Raw genomic sequence first — 311 nt, 5'->3', positions numbered from 1 at the left:
TCCCCGGCCTGCCACCCGCTCGCCGCTGCCGGCCGTCTCCAGCCAGACCCGGCCGCCCTCCGCCCGCCCGCCGGGCCCTGCCTCGCCTCCGCGCTGCGCTGAGCTCCCGCCGGCCGGCCCAGCCCGAGGCGCACGCCGCCGCCCGGCCCTCTCGCACCTCCCTGGCCCGCGCCGCCTTTTCTAGGCGCCTCCTCCTCCCCCAGCCTCTCCCCGCCCTGGCCGGCGCCTCCTCTGCCACCAGCCCGCCGCTCCGGGGCAGGCACCCCAGCCACCCGCGCAGCGAGGGTACCTGTGGGGTCCACAAGTCATCC

Source organism: Otolemur garnettii, unplaced genomic scaffold (assembly GCF_000181295.1).
Source record: "Otolemur garnettii isolate 467f Iridium unplaced genomic scaffold, OtoGar3 scaffold00099, whole genome shotgun sequence".
Classification (NCBI taxonomy): domain Eukaryota; kingdom Metazoa; phylum Chordata; class Mammalia; order Primates; family Galagidae; genus Otolemur; species Otolemur garnettii.
The sequence above is the reverse complement of the archived record's forward strand: the minus strand, read 5'-3'. Positions refer to the sequence as shown.